Here is an 18,481-nt window from a genome sequence, read left to right on the forward strand (position 1 = left end):
ATTCAAAAATAGCTTCAGTGGAAATAAATCATGAAAAGATAATATTTGCAAAAGCTGTGGCTTCCTTTCTTGCCAGGCAGTTTAAGAACACCATTATCCTTCACACAGGAGTCTGGGTTAAATAAGCTGCTGCCTCTTAATTCGGTGTAAATAGCCTCAACCGGGTCCAAACCTGTCTTGTCACACGGTGGCATAGCGGTTAGCACTGCTGCCTCACAGCGCCAGAGACCCGGGTTCGATTCCCACCCTGAGTCACTGTCTGTGCGGAGTCTGCACTTTCTCCCCGTGTCTGCGTGGGTTTCCTCCGGGTGCTCTGGTTTCCTCCCACAGTCCGAAAGACGTGCTGTTTAAGTGTATTGGTCGTGCTAAATTCTCCTTTTGTGTACCCAAACAGGCGCTGGAGTGTGGTGGCTAGGGGATTTTCACAGTTACTTAATTGCAGTGTAATGTAAGACTACTTGTGATACTAATAATTAATTAACTAATTAAATGGGGGGTATTAGACTGACTTGTCTGTTACAATGTGTGGGGGTTCGGGGAAAAGGCAGGGGACTGGCATGAAACCATGATGCTGGTTTAAAGAGATGGGCCAAAGGGCCTCTTCCTGTGCTGTAAAGCTCTATGACTCAATGATGCACAGTTTTGAATTCCATTGATAGCACAGAAGTGGCAGCTGATCCATTAGATTATAAGACGTAGGAGCATAAGTAGGCCATTCAGCCCATCGAGTCTGCTTCGCCATTCAATGAGATCATGATTGATCTGATATGACTATCCTCAACTCCACTTTCCCGCCTTATCCCCATAACCCTCGATTCCCTTGCTGATTAACAATCTGTCTGTCTCAGCCTTGAACATACTTAATACCCCAGCCTCTACAGCCCTCTGCGGTAAAGAATTCCACAGATTCACTCCCCTCTGAGAGAAGAAATTCCTCCTCAGCGCTATCTTCAATGGGCGACTCCCTTCCTCCTTCCCCCATAGCCCTGCAATTTTCCCCCTCAACCTGCCCTCCTCTCTGAGATTCTGGACAGTGTTATGTTTGGGTTGACAATTAATGAGGTGAAGAAGGGGAGCAGTCGAATCTAGATTCATTTGAGCTCAGTTATCCCCTAACTAACCTTTCTCTCTCTTACCCTGACAACACAGGGGGCTAGGATTTTCGTGGGGGCAGGGACTGGAAGTGCTCTCCTGGATGGTGTGTTGCTGTCTCGACTTCTCCGGGCTTTGCTGGAATTTTTGAAGCGGGGGTGGGGAGAACAAGAGTCAGGATCCTGCTCCCCTCCAATTAGCAGCCAGTTAAGCTCCTTGAGGAGTTTGTTAACAGGTGGAAGGGCTGAATGGCCTACTCCTGTTCCCTCTGGGCTAGAGAGGGAGATTTTCAATCCACAATCGCACCAAACCAGACACGGTGGCACAGTGGGTTAGCACTGCTGCCTCACAGCACCAGGGCCCCAGGTTCAATTCTGGGTTTGTGTCGCTGTCTGTGTGGAGTCTGCACGTTCTCACGAGTCTGCGTGGCTTTCCTCCGGATGCTCCGGTTTCCTCCCACAGTCCAAAGATGTGCATCTAAGGTGGGTTGAATGAATCAATGCATGGGGTTAGGGGATAGGGCGGGAGTGGGGCTAGTTATAGTGCTCTTATGGAGAGTTAGTGCAGACACGATGGGCCGAATGGCTTCCTTCCTCACTGTGAGGATTCTACGGATCATCACGTTGCTGTTTGTGTGACTTTGCTGAGGGCAAACTGCTTGCCGAGCTTCCAATATTATCATCATGACTACCTCTCCGATACAACCAGCCGTGCCCACATTCCCCAAGGCGACTCAGTGTCAGATTTTAACTGTTTTACGCTTCTGCAAAGCACCTCGGGACATTTTGCCATGCGAAAGCCTCAGTATGTCACACAAGCACACGGAACAGCATACCTTCATGCCGGTGGAATGGCGAGATACAACTGCGGGACACTTTAAAAAAAAAACCCTGGGACTTTCTCCGAGATTCCAAAATGCCACCTCGGGCCGATGTAAATATTTCATTCTCACTCTCCCCCGTACCATCCCATCCCCTCAGCTGGCATCGTGTCCGTTCTATTCCACCCCTCAGGACAGTTTAACAACTCTGTCGCTACAGCCGCTGGAAGCAATGTTTTTAAAACAAAAACTGATCTCCATTTCCTTTGTGTTGCTCAATTAACGAAATGACGGGATTTATCGACTAAACGCTATTTTTAATTCGCTGCCGTTCTGAAAAAAACCAGAGGCATCAGCTCAGAGATTATCTCGATACGATTACAGACATTAAATATGCCAGTTTCACAGCAGTACTGCGTGTCTGTCGCCTGAAGATTGCCAAATGAATATTAAATGATGCAGTTAAAACTGGTAATACCTGCTCCTGGCTTTAACCAACATCGAGCAGTAGGCCAATCCCTTCGTCAACATCCTGGCAGTGAAGAAACGCTGAAGCTGTTTATTCACAAACACAAGCCATTCAGTTCTTGAACCCTGTGAGTGTGCTGTCACTGCTAAAAGCAGCGTTCTGCCCGCTTTAACTCCTTCAGACCCTCTTACTCCCCACAAACGGCAGCCTCCCCACGCACCGGCCTCGGTGGGTCTCTCCCTCAGAGCCCCACCACTCCATGGGCTCAAAGTCTCCATTCCAGAGGGGAGTGCTGCAGTATTGGAGGTGAGGTCTTTCAGCTAATCGGTTTAAACCGAGGCATCTGGCCCCCTCCCCCAATCTGCCCCCATCCTTTAAGGTACGGATTCTGGGCAAGAGACCCCACCCCAGTGACCCAGTCGACCAGCCTCCCTTGCCCAGGCCGTCAGATCTGATCGTTTGTCTCACTGGCCGTTACTGGGATCTTGCTGTGCGATTGCCTCCCTATTGCACTTTCAAAACGAACTCTCCAGCGGGATAGAAGTAAAAGTCTCTGTGTCACCTCCTTCAAACTGCTGTTCTCCAACATATCCTCCTCACTATCAACATCCTGGGGGTTACCATTGAACACTAACTGAACTGGACTAGCCATATAAATACTGTGACTACAAGAGCAGGTCAGAGGCTGTGAGTCCTGCAGGGAGTAACTCACCTCCTGACTCCCCAAAGCCTGTCCATCATCTACAAGGCACAAGTCAGGAGTGTGACGGAATGCTCTCCACTTGCCTGGATGGGTGCAGCAGCTCCAGACAAAGCAGCCATGTGATTGGCACCCCATCCACAAACATTCACTCCCTCCACCACCGACATACAGCAGCACAGTGCGAACCATCAACAAGATACGCTGCAGGAGCTTACCAAGACTCCTTCGATATGATCTGATGATTATCATATTGCTGATTGTGGAATCTTGCTGTGCGCAAATTGGTTTAAAAATTCATTCATGGGATGTGGGTGTCACTGGCTGGGCCAGCATTTATTACCCACCCCCATCCTCCATTTCAGAGCGCAGTTAAGAATTAACCACATTGCTGTGGGTCTGGAGTCACATGTAGGCCAGACCAGGTAAGGACGGCAGTTTTCCTTCCCTAAAGTACATTTCTGAACCAGATGGGTTTTTCTGACGAGCGACAATGGTTTCATGGTCATCGGTAGATTCTTAATTTTAGATTTTTAAAAAGTGAACTCAAATTCTATAATCTGCTGTGGTGGAATTTGAACCCAGGTCCCTGGAGCGTTACTCAGAGTCTCTGGGTTACTAGCCCAGTGACAATACCACTACACCACTGCCTCCACCTGGCTGTTGTTGTTCCTGCATTACACCAGTGCCTACACTTCAAGAAGTACATCATTGGCTATTTGAGACATTGGGTGGTTAAGGCGCTAGATAAATGAAAGTGTTGCTTTTGCGCCGATCCCACAAACAGCAGGCGCCCTGGTTGCTTTCTTCTCCCCTCCCCCACCTCTCTAATATCAGGTACTGAGGCCAAGTATATGGCCACCGGCCCAGCTGAATCCAGCAAATGAGAATGGATCCTGTAATGGGCAGTGCATTTGTGGAGTGAGTCTTGGCCGGAGCACCCAGCTACCTTCCTGCTGCTCGTGCCCCTCCCCCATGCCTCCCTACTATCCCTTCTCTTCCCCCTTTTCCACCCTCAGTTGATAGCTAGGTGTCTCCTTGCTTGCTTATTTGCTAATTTGCTAATTTGAACTTTGACACAAAAGGACAAAGGTGTCGTTGCTCTGTTGGAAAAAAGCCTTCGCTTCAATTGTGTTTCAGTTTTGCTCTTTAAGAAACATCCCCTTTGGTTTCCCTGGCCAACCTCACCGTGGGCCTCCACAACACCAAACAGGACTTACTGATAACACCAAGCATTGTCAGGTTTGTTACTGGAAAGTCCACAGCGCTTTGTTACATCCTGTCCCCTTCCAGCAGTGAAAAACAACTCTGTTTCTCCTCCAGGCCCTTGTTACCTCAGTCGTTTCAAAGCCCTCCCTCCATCTAAATCACCGGGAACATCAGCAAATCTTCACTTGCCCCATCCATTACTGTTCTCGCTGACCTGCATCGACTCCCAATCCAGTGAGGCCTCAATGTTAAAACTCTGATCCTTGTTTTCAAATCCCTCCATCCCCTCATGCCTCCCTATCTCTGTAATTTCCTCCAGCTCCACAACCGTCCAAGATCTTCTGCATTCCAAAGATGTGTAGGTTAGGTGGATTGGTGATGGCAAATTGCCCCTTAGTGTCCAAAGATGCATAAGTTAGGTGGATTGGCCATGCGAAATTACCCCTTAGTGTCTAAAGATGTGCAGGTTATGTGGATTGGCCATGCTAAATAGCCCCTTGGTGTCCAAAGATGTGTAGGTTATGTGGATTGGCCATGCTAAATAGTCCCTTAGTGTCCAAAGATGTGCAGGTTAGGTGAATTGGCCATGTTAAATTGCCCCTTCGTGTCCAAAGATGTGCAGGTTAGGTGGATTAGCCATGGTTAATTGCCCTTTGGTGTCCAAAGATATGTAGGTTAGGTGGATTGGCCATGCTAAATTGCCCCTTAGTGTCCAAAGATGTGGTGGATTAGCCATGGTAAAAATGCACAGTGTTGCATGGATAGGACAGGCAGTGGGTCTGGATAAAATGCTCTTTCAGAGAGTCAGGGCATAGGCAACGGGCTGAATGGCCTCCTCTGCACTGAAGGGAATCTATGGATTCTACTCCGCTAACAAAGAACAAAGAAAATTACAGCACAATAGCAGGTCCTTTGGCCCTCCAAGCCTGCACCGACCATGCTGCCCCTGTGAACTAAAACCCCCTACCCTTCTGGGGACCATTCCCTCTATTCCCATCCTATTCATGTATTTGTCCAGATGCCCCTTAAAAGTCATTATTGTATCTGCTTCCACTACCTCCCCGGCAGTGAGTTCCAGGCACCCACCACCTTCTGTGTAAAAAACTTGCCTCGTACATCTCCTTTAAACCTTGCCTCTTGCAGTTAAACTTATGTCCCTGAGTAACCCTTGGAGAAAGCTTCTGACTATCCAGTCTGTCAATGCCCCTCATAATCTTGTATACTTCTATCAGGTCACCCCTCAACCTCCGTCATTCCAGTGAGAACAAACCAAGTTTCTCCAACCTCTCCTCATAGCTAATGCCCTCCATACCAGGCAACATCCCGGTAAACCTTTTTTGTACCCTCTCCAAAGCCTCCACATTCTTCTGCAGTGACCAGAATTAAACACTATATTCCAAGTGTGGCCTAACTAAGGTTCTATAAAGCTGCAACATGACTTGCCAATTTTTAAACTCAAAAATACCTCATCATGTGGCCTGTTATAAAGTTATTTCAATAAACATGCCTGTGAAACGCCTTGGGATATTTTACTCTGTTTAAGGCGCTATATAAATGTAAGTTCTTGTTGACTAAGGTCTAAGTTCACCAAAACAGCACACAATACTCCAGATGTGGCCTCACCAACACCCTATACAATTTTAGCAAAATATTCCGATCCCTATACTCAAATCCTCCACTATGAAGATCAACTTTCCATTTGCCTTCTTTACTGCCTGCTGTACCCGCGCGCTTACTTTCAGCGACTGATGCACGAGGACTCCAAGGTCATGTTGAGTATCCACCTCTCTCAATTTACACCCATTCAAGTAATAATCTGTCTTCCTATTATTGTTACCAAAGTGGATAACCTCACATTTATCCACATTATACTGCATCTGCCATGCAGATGCCCACACACTCAGCCTGTCCAAATCACACTGAAGCATCTCTGCACCCTCCTCACAGCTCACCCTCCTATCCAACTTTGTATCATCTGCAAATTTGGAGATAATACATTCAGTTCCCTCTTCCAAATCATTAATATATAATGTGAACAGTTGGGGTCCTGGCACAGATCCCTGCGGAACCCCACTAAGTCACTGACTGCCAATCAGAAAAAGACCCATCTATGCCAACTCTTTGCTTCCTATCTGCTAACCAGCTTTCTATCAATCTCAAGACATTACCTGCAATCCCATGTGCTTTAACTTTACTTAGTAGTTTGTTATGTGAGACCTTGTCGAAAGCCTTCTGAAGGAGGCTCCACAAATATCCCCATCCTCAGTGATGGAGGAGTCCAGCATATCAGTGCAAAAGACAAGGCTGAAGCACTCACAACATTCTTCAGCCGTAAATGCCAAGTGGATGATCCATCTCGGCCTTCTCCTGACATCCCCATGTAACAGATGCCCATCTTCCTTCACCGTTCCTGGGTCAAAATTCTGGAATTCCCTCCCTAACAGCACAAAGGGTGTACCTACATCACAGGGACTGCAGCGGCTCAAGAAGGCGGCTCACCACCACCATCTTGGGAGGCAATTAGGGTTGGGCAAGCCTAGCCAGCGATGTCCACATCCCAAGAAAAAATAAAAGAAGATACTTCCTCATGTGGCCAGGTACAAAATTATTTCAATAAACATGCCTGTGAAACGCCATGGGATATTTTACTCTGTTTAAGGTGCTATATAAATAAGTTCTTGTTGTTGATGAAGGTTCAAGAGGACTGCCAGGCTCAGGTCCCTATGGGAACATAATGTGGGAAAATCCCATGCAGTGCTGACTGAGTGCTGAACTGTCAGCAATACTGTCTTTCAGGTAAATCTGATAAAGCAAGGCCTGTTCAGGTGGATGTAAAAAATCCCCCATTTTTAAAAATTAACTAAGAGCAGGGAGAGTTCTCGAAGTGACCTGACAAACATTCCACTCCCCAAACAGCACTTTCCAAAAAACTGAATCCACAGGAAAAGCCCGCAGATGCCGCAAATCTGAAATAAAAACCGACAGCGCTGGAAATGCTCAGCAGCTCAGTCAGTGTCTGAAAGAGAGACAGAATCAGATGGCAGGAGATCTGCCCTGTCAAGGGAGGATCCACGCGCTCCAGGAGATTCGGAGGCCCACGCCAAAACTCCGTTGAATCTCCATGGGGCTATCCGATCCCGGTCGAGGGAGGTGGCCCAGAAAATCCCACCCAGTTTTATGGTTTCAGAGCTGGTGACCGTGTTTTCTGTCCACAGGTACTGCCAGTGAAGCTGGAACCTCGGAACCCAAACCAGGACCCAGCACCTAAACCGGAACCCAGCACCCAAACCAGAACCCGTCGGGCGGCACGGTAGCACCATGGTTAGCACTGCTGCTTCACAGCTCCAGGGACCTGGGTTCAATTCCCGGCTTGGGTCACTGTCTGTGTGGAGTTTGCACATTCTCCTCGTGTCTGCGTGGGTTTCCTCCGGGTGCTCCGGTTTCCTCCCACAGTCCAAACATTTGTGGGTTAGGTTGACTGGCCATGCTAAAATTACCCCTTAGTGTCCTGAGATGCGTAGGTTAGAGGGATTAGCGGGTAAATGTGTAGGGATATGGGGGTAGGGCCTGGGTGGGATTGTGGTCGGTGCAGTCTCGATGGGCCAAATGGCCTATTTCTGCACTAGGGTTTCTATGATTCTATGATAACCCAAACCCGAACCCAGCATCCAAACCCGAACCCAGCACCCAAACCAGAACACAGCACCCAAACCAGAACCCAAACTAGAACCCAGCACCCAAACCAGAACTCAACACCTAAACCAGAACCCAGCACCCAAACCTGAACCCAGCACCCAAACCCGAACCCAGCACACAAACCAGAACCCAGCACCCAAACCAGAACCCAGCACCCAAACCAGAACCCTACACCGAAACCCGAACCCAGCACTCAAACCCAAACCCAGCACCCAAACAAGAACCCAGCACCCAAACCCAAACCAAGCACCCAAACCCAGAACCCATACCAGAACCCAGAACCCATACCAGAACCCAGCATCCAAACCCAAATCCTGCACCCAAACCCGAACCCAGCACCCAAACCCGAACCCAGCACCCAAACCAAAACCCAGCGCCCAAACCAGAACCCAGCACCCAAACCCGAACCCAGCACTCAAACCCGAACCCAGCACCCAAACCAGAACCCAGCACCCAAACCAAAACCCAGCGCCCAAACCCGAACCCAGCACCCAAACCAGAACCCAGCACCCAAACCTGAACCCAGTACCCAAACCAGAACCTAAACCCGAACCCAGTAGCCAATCCAGAACCCAGCACCTAAACCAGAACCCAGTACCCAAACCCGAACCCAGTACCCAATCCAGAACCCAGCACCCAAACCAGCACCCAGCACCTGAACTAGAACGCAGTACCCAAACCCGAACCCAGCACCCAAACCAGCACCTAAACCAGAACCCAGTACCCAAACCAGAACCCAGCACCCAAACCCGAACCCAGTACCCAATCCAGAACCCAGCACCCAAACCAGCACCCAGCACCTGAACCCGAACCCAGCACCCAAACCAGCACCTAAACCAGAACCCAGTACCCAAACCAGAACCCAGCACCCAAACCAGAATCCAGAACCTAGCAACCAAACCAGAACCCAGCACCCAAACCAGTACCCAGGACCCAAACCAGAATCCAGAACCCAGCACCCAAACCAGAATCCAGAACCCAAACCAGAACCCAAACCCGAACCCAGCACCCAAACCAGAATCCAGAACCCAAACCAGAACCCATCAACCAAACCAGTACCCAGCACCCAAATCGGAACCCATATAGTCATAGAGGTTTACAGCATGGAAACAGGCCCTTCGGCCCAACTTGCCCTTTTTTTTAAACCCCTAAGCTAATCCCAATTGCCCGTATTTGGCCCATATCCCTCTATACCAACCTTATCCATGTAACTATCTAAATGCATTTTAAAAGACAAAATTGTACCCGCCTTTACTACTATCTCTGGCTGCTTGTTCCAGACACTCACCACCCTCTGTGTGAAAAATTGCTCCTCTGGACACTTTTGTATCTCTCTCCTCTCACCTTAAACCTATGCCGTCTCGTTTTAGATTCCCCCACCTTTGGGAAAAGGTATTGACTATCTGGCTGATCTGTGCCCCTCATTATTTCATAGACCTCTATAAGATCACCCCTCAGCCTCCTTTGCTCCAGAGAAAAAAGTCCCAGTCTATCCAGCCAAACCAGCACCCAAACCAGAACCCAGCACGCAAACCCGAACCCAAACCCGAACCCAGCACCCAAACCAGAACCCTGCACTCAAACCCAGCACCCAAACCAGAACTCAGAACCCAAACCAACACCCAGTACCCTAACCAGAACCCAGCGCCCAAACCAGAACACAGCACCCAAACCAGAATCCAGAACCCAACACCCGAACCAGAACCCAGCACCCAAGCCAGAATCGAGGGCCCAAACCAGAACCCAGCACCCAACCAAAACTCAACACCCAAACCCGAATCCAGCGCCCAAACCAGAAACCAGCACCCAAATCAGAACCCAAACCAGAACCCAACAACCAATCCAGAACCCAAACCAGAACCCAAACCAGAACCCAACAACCAATCCAGAACCCAGCACCCAAACCCGAACCCAGCACCCAAACCCGAACCCAGCACCTAAACCAGAACCCAAACCCGAACCCAGCACCCAACCCAGAAACCAGCACCCAAACCCGAACTCAGCACCCCAACCAAAAGCCAACACCCAAACCAGAAACCAGCACCCAAACCACAACTCAGCACCTAAAACCGAACTCAGCACCCAAACCAGAAACCAGCTCTAAAATCACAACCCAGCACCAAAACCTGAACCCAGCACCCAAACCAGAACCCAGCACCCAAACCAGAACCCAGCATCCAAACCAGAACCCAACACAAAACCAGAACCCAGCACCCAAACCAAAACCCAGCACCCAAACCAGAAACCAGCACCCAAACCAGAACCCAACACCCAAACCAGAACCCAGCACCCAAACCAGAAACCAGCACCCAAACCAGAACCCAGCACCCAAACCAGAACCCAGCACCCAAACCAGAACCCAGCACCCAAACCAGAACCCAGCACTCAAACCCGAACCCAGCACCCAAACCCGAACCCAGCACCCAAACGCGAACCCAGCACCCAAACCCGAACCCAGCAACCAAACCAGAACCAAGCACCCAAACCAGGAACCAGCACCCAAACCAGAAACCAGAACCCAAACCAGAACCCAACACCCAAACCAGCACTCAATCCAGAACCCAACACCCATACCAGAACCCCAAACCTGAACCCAGCACCCAAACCAGAAACCAGCATCCAAACCAGAACCCAACACCCAAACACGAACTCAGTACCCAAACCAGAACCCAACACCCAAACCCGAACCCAGCACCCAAACCAGAACCCAACACCCAAACCCGAACCCAGCACTCAAACCCGAACCCAGCACCCAAACCAGAACCCAGCACCCAAACCCGAACCCAGCACCCAAACCAGAACCCAACACCCAAACCAGAACCCAGCACCCAAAACAGAACCCAGCACCCAAACCCAACACCCAAACCAGAACCCAGCACCCAAACCAGAACCCAGCAACCAAACCAGAACCCAGCACCCAAACCCAAACCCAGCACCCAAAACAGAACCCAGCACCCAAATCAGAACCCAGCAACCAAACCAGAACCCAATACCCAAACCGACTCTTCGGAATGAGCTAAACCAGATCCTTCCACACCGCCTCAATCAGACCCAACCTGCTGAGGTTACCGAAAATTACATGAATTTTCAGGATAGCAGACCATTTGCCCCAATTGGCTTTTGCCAGTATTTCTGCTCGATTTGAGTCTCCTCCCTCCATATTCCTCTCACTCCATCAGCTTTTCCTTCAATTCCTTTCTGCTTCATGTCTTTACCTAGCTTCTTCCAAAATGCAGCCACCATATTCACTCCAGCGACATCAGGTTTTGCACTCCAACCACACTCTGGTTTCGGCTATGAAGTGAGGCTGTGATTACTGGAGAGAGAGTCATCAGGATGTTGCCTGGGCTGGACCCTTCCAGCTATGAAGAGAGGCTGCTTAGGCCGGGGTTGTTTTCCTTAGAGCAGAGAAGGCTGAAGGAGGACCGGATTGAGGTGTTACAAAATTATGAAGGACATAGATATGGTAAACAAGAAGGCAGAGATTTACAGAAAGGGGCAGGAGATTTAGAGGGGATTTGAGGAAGAAGCTTTCCACCCAGATGGTGGTGGGAATCTGGAACTCACTGTCTGAAAGTGTGGAACCCTCACAACATTTAAGAAGCATTTAGATGAGCACTTGAAACACCATAGCATGCAAGGCTACAGATCATAGGATCCCAACGTCCAGAAAGAGGCCATTCGGCACATTGAGCCTGCACCGACAACAACCTCACCCGAAACCCTGCTAATCTCCCTGGCACTAAGGGACAATTTAGCATAGCCAATCCACCTAACCTGCACATCTTTGGACTGTGGGAAGAAACCAGAGCATCTGGAGGAAACCCACGCTGACACGCGAGAATGTGCAAACTCTACACAGACAGTCACCCGAGGCTGGAAATGAACACGTGTCCTTGGCACTGTGAGGCAACAGCGCTAACCACTGTGCCACCGTGTCACCAATAGATAGGTGCTTGATGGCCAGCACAGACACAGTGGGCTGAAGGATCTCTTTCTGTGCTGTAAAACTCTCTGACTCTGTAAAGAGGTTGGAAGATTGGACAACAGTCTTCCCACAAGCAACAACAGTCATCTATTTATCTCAAATAATATTCACAAGGCTACTGTATTTGCTCACATAACCAAAGTCATTCCACTTCACCCTAATTTGTTGCAGTGTTAAGTAGAAAACAATCCCAGGGGTGAGGAACTTCAATTCCGTAGATCGATTGGAGAAGTTGGGAGTATTTTCCTTGGAGAAGAGAAGACGAAGAGGGGATTTGATAGAGATGTTCAAAATTATGAGGGGTCGAGACAGAGTAGATGGGGAGAAACCTTTCCCATTGGTGGAACGTCAAGAATGAGGGGGGCACAGATTTAAAGTAATTGGCAAAAGAAGCAATGGCGACTTGAGGAAAAACTTTCTCCACTCAGCGAGGGGTTAGGATCTGGTGTGTGCTGCCTGAGAGAGCGGAGGAGGCAGATTCAATCAAGGTGTTCAGAGGGAATTGGATTAGTATCTGTAAAGGAAGAATGTGTGTTACGGGTAACGGGGAGAAGGCAGGGGAGTGGGAGCAGGGGTGAAGGTCATTCAGAGATCAGTGGCATCAACGATGGGCCAAGTGGCCTCCTTGTAAAGCATAACTATTCCGCGATATTGGGACTTTCTGAGGGAAAGAATGAAAATTGCTATAAGTCTCTTGCTTTGCTTCCACTGTCTTTGTTTTGATTGGCGCTTGTATTGTTGTCAGCTGTGACATTGTTAACACTTGTTTCTGAGTCAGAAGTTTGTGGTTTTATGTCCTGACCTCAAAAAACTGAAGACAAAATCCGCGCTGAGACATCCACATGTGCCGCAGGGGATGAGGAACAATTTGTTTTGGAGAGGACGTTAAACCATGACCTCCCCCATCCCCCTCCCCCCAACCCCCCTCCGCCTGCTTGGCATTCCTGTGCCTTAGAGAAATATTGGGGATTTGTCCCTGCTGCTCCTCCATCAATACCAGAAAAAAAGCAGATTTTCTGGTCATTATCTGTTTGTGGGATTTGCTGTATGCAAATTAGCTGCTGTCTTTCCAACATTACAATATTCAAACCCCATTCCATGGGCTCCGAGCACTGAATCTGGGCCGACACTCGGTTGTGGTACAAAATGAATGCTGCCGTCTTTGTGAGATGTTGAACTGAGGCCCAGTCGCCCTCTCGGATGGATGGCACGGTGGCACAGTGGTTAGCACTGCTGCCTCAGTGCCAGGGACCCGGGTTCGATTCCGGCCTCAGGTCATTGTCTGTGTGGAGTTTGCATGTTCTCCCCGTGTCTGAGTGGGTTTCCTCCGGGTGCTCCGGTTTCCTCCCACACTCCAAAGATGTGCAGGTTAGGTGGATTGGCCACGTTAAATGCCAGGGGTTACAGGTACAGGGCAGCGGGGTGGCCCTGGGTAAGATGCTCTTTTGGAGAGTCGGTGCGGACTCAATGGGCCCAATGGCCTCTTCTGCACTGTAGGGGTTCTGTGGACATAAAGATGTCGTTAAGTGAAGCCAGGAAATTCTCCTCGGTAATTACTCTGAAGCCCTGAAGAAACAAGAGGACTTGCTGATTAACAAACTGCTGTTTGTGGGATCTTGCTGGGCGGCTTTTTTATTTGTATTCTTTCACGGGATGTGGGTGTCGCTGGCTCGTCCAGCATTGATTGCTGATCCCGAATTTCCCCTTGAGAAGATGGTGCTGAGCCGCATTCTTGAATCACTGCAGTCTACGTGGTGTAGGTACACCCATAGTGCTGTTAGGGAGGGATTTTGACCCAGCGACAGTGAAGGAACGGTGATGTATTTCAAAGTCAGGATGGTGAGTGACTTGGAGGGGAACCTCCAGGTAGTGGTGTCCCCAGGATTCTGCTGCCCTTGTCTTTCTATGCAGGACTCTGTGGGTGAAGTTAACAATTGCTCCACACAGATTTTGGAACATGTGTAAAGTACGGCCACATCTCAGTGAAGAAGTGAATCCCACATCCTCACCGGCACCAATAGCATTGGGAGAAAGAGGTGGGGGGAATGCAGAGGAAATGGAGGGGAGAAAACGAAGGGTAATAGGACCGAAGTGTTGGATGTGTGATAATGTTTACTTTTCCTTGGGAATACATGGTCGTCAGGGCTTAATGAGAATTCCGGAAAAGCTTCATATGAAAATATCCGCCAGTAGCCAATCAGCCAAAGAGTGCCCCTGACGTGCCATGAAACCGTTAGTTTGCACCTGTTTTTGTTTTTGTCAGAGTTTGCGGAGGAAGGTTTAATTAAGGAACCACTTTGAAGAGGAGAGGAAAAGCCTCAGATAGGCATCAAGGAGAAATGGGCCTTGTCCAAACAGTCCTTTGAGGAGCTGACACTTCAAAGGCCTCCCAACGCCTTTCTGTGGCTTTCAACCCAACGCTACTGACAACACAGAAACAATTTTGCTCAGTTTATTTACAGAGCCGGTTGTTTAGCATTTCAGGAGCTTGGTCTGTCCAACCAGAAACCTGAGCCTCCCTTTATCAGGCCTAGTGTGTGTGAGATGTCTCCGATTGCTATTGTCAGAGAGAGCCTTAGTGTCAATCAGTTGGTATCAGGTAGCTCCCGTCTGTCAAATCCAAAATTAATTGTCCATTTATCAACTCAAGTATTACAGCGCTGAGTTTCAAAAGAATTTGGAAAGGGTCAGCTGGAGAGCTGAGAAAAATTCAGGAGCCAGGGGATGCATTGAACCCGAAGGAACCTGTTTTGGAATGTTCTCTCCGCAGGAGCCGCCCCGCGGGGTGATGTACAATTCCATGACTCTTTGTATAAATTTATTTATTAGTGTCACAAGTAGGCTTACATTAACACCGCAATGAAGTTACTGCGAAAATCCCCTAGTCGCCACACTCCGGCGCCTGTTCGGATGCACTGAGGGCACCTAACCAGCACGACTTTCGGACTGTGGGAGGAAACAGGAGCACCCGGAGGAAACCCACGCAGACACGGGGAGAACGTGCAGACTCCGCACAGACAGTGGCCCAAGCCGGGAATCGAACCTGGGTCCCTAGCGCTGTGAGGCAGCAATGTTAACCATTGTGCCAGCGTGCCAGTAACACTGTGCTGGTAACGCACCGTGCTGGTAACGCACCGTGTCGGTAACACAGCAATGACAGAAAAGATTAACTCGTGCAACAACCTGCCTTTCTGTAGCACCATTCATGATCACAGGATGCCCCCAAAGCGTCTGGAAACTAATAATGCATCTCCAAGGCATTGTGGCTCTCTGTAATGTGGGAAATGCAGCAGCCAATTTGCACACAGAGTAAGGCTGGAGGGTGTTGCAAAAATAGAGTTCCTATCACTTATACATTAGGAGAAAGCCAATGGAGTCAACTCACAGGTAATCAGTAAGACTTGTTTTAAAATGTTATCATAGAATCATACAGTACAGAAAGAGTCCATTTGGCCCTTCGAGTCTGTACGGACCACAATTCCACCCAGGCCCTACCCCCATATCCCTACATATTTACCCACTAATTCCTCTAAGCTGCACATCTCAGGACACTAAGGGGCAACTTTAGCATGGCCAATCAACCTAACCTGCACATCTTTGGACTGTGGAGGGAAACCGGAGCACCCGGAGGAAACCCACGCAAACACGAGGAGAATGTGCAAACTCCACACAGACAGTGACCCAAGCCGGGAATCGAACCCAGGTCGCTGGAGCTGTGAAGCAGCAGTGCTAACCACTGTGCTACCGTGCCACCCTCTCACCAGGTCCCAACGGTACTGGCCACATTTTACACTGCAACAGCTTGGGATAACCGTTTGCTGGCACATTACCCAATGGAAACCACCACAATGTTGTATGTGGAAGGCAAGATTTCGATTTATGTAACACTTTCCGTGGCCACAGGACATCCCAAAGCTCTTTGTAACCCATGAAATACTTCTGAAATGCGGGCAGTATTATAGGGAATCAGACATCCAAGTTGTGCACAGCAAGATCCCACAAACAACAATGTTGCAATAACCAGTTAATCTACTTACCTTTGATGTCAGTTGAGGAATATTGTTTTGGACATTGGGGAGATCTCCTCTCCCTGTTCTTCACCAACGTCAGGTCCTGGGATCTTTTGCCAGGGAAGGAAGGCAGGACAAACCATCCCCCCTTCCCCTCCCACCCCCATTTGAGGCCTCATCTGAAAATCAGCCACCCAACCAGCGGAGCTGCACCTCTCTCGCTTCTGCAGTGGAGCAGCAGCCTACGTTATACATTGGAGTGAGACTTGAATCCACAACTTTCTGAAACAGAGGTGGCAGTACAACTGCTGACCCACACCTGAGGCTAGGCATCTCAATTAGCATTAAGGCAACATCCTTGTAACAGGCCCTGCCTCCCTTCGACTGATGTTGTGACTGAGCTAAAACTCTGGAGTAGAATTGTTGTAGATATTGGCTACACTTTTGGTAGGTCTGAAGAAGTCTTTGCAATCACGTGCAGATTAACTGTAAGTCTTTAGAGCTATTTTGCAACCATACAGTAAAGAGTAGAAGCTCATAGAATCATAGAAACCCTACAGTGCAGAAGGAGGCCATTCGGCCCATCAAGTCTGCACCGACCACAATCCCACCCAGGCCCTACCTCCACATATTTACCCGCTAATCCCTCTAACCTACGCATCTCAGGACTCGAAGGGGCAATTTTTAACCTGGCCAATCAACCTAACCCGCACATCTTTGGACGGTGGGAGGAAACTGGAGCACCCGGAGGAAACCCACGCAGTCACGAGGAGAATGTGCAAACTCCACACAGACCTAGGTGCTGTCTCCATCCTTGCTGGAACACACATCTCTGTCCAACACCAGACTGAGCCTGAGTGCTCTCTTACATCATTAGCTGGTCAGCACTGTACTCAGCCCCACAATATCCCCAAAATATGCCAGATGCTTTATACTTCAATAATGTCCAAAATATCACCAATTTTGCTTTTCAAAATTTTGGGGATCAGGAAATCCTTTCTCTTCTTTTCAGGCAGTTCCAAGAGGATCGAGAATGGCTTGAGCCCATTTTGCTTGCTCAGAGGTGACGTGTCAGCACTCGTTTTGGGACTATGAGGATATGGTCAAGGCTCTGTCATCGTGCATTTTGTGAATTGACAGATCTCTGCAAAACAGAACGCAGACGTTACATTAGACATGATCGTTTTCCCGATGATATTCCACAGCTAAGACAAATCAGAATCAGTTAATGCAGCGATGGGCAACCTAGGCCGGTGAGTGGGCTGTGTGAGTGGCCCTCCTTCATCTCAGTGGGCCGCAAGATTGAAATTGGGCTTGTTCACTAACCGTGGGCCCATGAATAAGATTAAATACATTTAATACACGCCGAATATTTCATAATGAGTTACAGAAAATGCTTCATCATTTATGCATTAATAGAACTCTCCATCAACTTCAAATGGTAAAAGCAAAAGAAATATTGACATTTTGGTCACAGAGGGAGCGCACGGCTCTCACAGTCAGTGTTGTGGGCAATCAGCACACACCTCACTTCACTCACTCCTGCTTTACATGCAAATCATTTCAGTCACATTGGCAGGAAAAACACTTCACAGATGGAAATGGGCAACCCTGCACACGGGCAACAGTCAACAAAATGTCTCGTGGGTTGCACTCGGAAGCCAGGTGGGCAGCATGTATGTTGCCCACCACTAGGCCAAGATCTTTCAGCAAGCCACTTAACTCCAGGCCAAGAATAGGACAATAGGATTGAAAGTCAAAGATAAAGTGCAGAAAAGGCCCTTCTGCCCATCGAGTCTGCACCAACAATAACTACCACTACCACTAAAGGCGTGCTCATCCCATTTTCCTGCATTTGTCCTGAGCCTTGTCTTGAAAAGAATGGGGTAGGCGGGGAGGGGTGGGCTGCAACTTTTCTAACATCTAGGAATGAGACAACTTTGGGAGCCTCAAGTCAATCACCTTCCTTTCTATTCTTTTTAGCCTTGCTCATATCTGATGCCCCAGGTCACCAACTCTGGCTGATTCATTTCCTCAGAGTTTCACTGCCACCCACCCAATCGCGCAGCCATTTTCTTTTCAAAATTGCTAATTTCTTTTACAACTAATTAGTTAATTTAGCCAAATTAATTAACTAATTAATTCACACCATCTTTCAAAGAAAATGACCAAAATCAATGTGATTTGTCTCCTCGGTTATAAGGGTGACATTGTCCAGGCAATTTTAATCTTTCATTCTTAGAGGCTCTAGGGCAGTTCTGAAGAGTTGACAAATCTGCAACCAATCTTTCTCCTCTTCTAGAATATTCCCGGTCTGGTTGTGCTAACACAGGACCCGGAATTTTACTGGCCCGCCCGCTACAGGAATCGGAGCGGGCAAGGGGCGGAGCGTGGGATTTTACAGTTTCAGGATAAGCGAGGCCATAAAATCCCACCCAGAATATTTACAGAGCTTGCTGAGGTAAGGAAAACATTAACTTCATTGGGAAACTTCTCA

The sequence above is a fragment of the Mustelus asterias genome, chromosome 24 (genome assembly GCF_964213995.1).
Source record: "Mustelus asterias chromosome 24, sMusAst1.hap1.1, whole genome shotgun sequence".
Lineage (NCBI taxonomy): Eukaryota > Metazoa > Chordata > Chondrichthyes > Carcharhiniformes > Triakidae > Mustelus > Mustelus asterias.